The sequence below is a fragment of the Charadrius vociferus genome, unplaced genomic scaffold (assembly GCF_000708025.1).
Source record: "Charadrius vociferus isolate BGI_N301 unplaced genomic scaffold, ASM70802v2 scaffold900, whole genome shotgun sequence".
Lineage (NCBI taxonomy): Eukaryota > Metazoa > Chordata > Aves > Charadriiformes > Charadriidae > Charadrius > Charadrius vociferus.
In genome coordinates this window covers 11,622-12,503 of record NW_009646342.1, presented here as the reverse complement: position 1 = coordinate 12,503, position 882 = coordinate 11,622, and positions in this window count along the sequence as shown.

Here is an 882-nt window from a genome sequence, read left to right as displayed (position 1 = left end):
GAAGTGTGTGACAGGAGCAGTGTGGGAAGCTGGCACGTCCCGCACTGCGGTGCCACCGGGGTATCGCTCTGGGGTAGGAACCCTGGGATCCCGCAACACCGTGTCCTGGGGAGAGCTGGTTATGCAGAGGGGTAGCAGCATCCTGCTCCCGCCCGGAGGCTCTTTGTTTTTGTCCACAAGAGGGACATATTTCTCCAGGATGGCAGCAGCAGTGAGCCCCGCTCCCAGCATCCTGCTCCCAGCATCCCCGTGCTCGGTGCAGGACCGTTCCTCTACCTGCTGCTTCTTTCCCAGGTTCTTACTTACCGGTTTCCTTTACCGTTTTACCGACCCTGGTAATAAAAGCTGACGTCTGGATGCTTGAACGATCCCCAGGCCCCGCGTCCTCGTCCCTGTGCTCTGCTCAGCTCTGGAGGACCGACTAACTCCAGGTTAAATAGAGAGGGGGCGACTCCTCCAACGTGGTTGGGCTTGGCTCATTAATTCTTGTGCAAAGCGTTGGCTCGTTTTTTGGGCAGCACACCAGCTGGTGGCTGCTGGGGCTGGAAGGATGGGAGCCCCCGAACGATCCCCAGGCCCCGCGTCCTCGTCCCTGTGCTCTGCTCAGCTCTGGAGGACCGACTAACTCCAGGTTAAATAGAGAGGGGGCGACTCCTCCAACGTGGTTGGGCTTGGCTCATTAATTCTTGTGCAAAGCGTTGGCTCGTTTTTTGGGCAGCACACCAGCTGGTGGCTGCTGGGGCTGGAAGGATGGGAGCCCCCCAGCAGCTGGCCCGGAACCAGTGACCACCAGCAAGAACCGGGTCTCCCTGTGCTCAGGGCTGAGCTGCCGCTGCGACGCTGCACCGTGGCTCTGCTCACCGCGCTACCGCTTCCGCACGG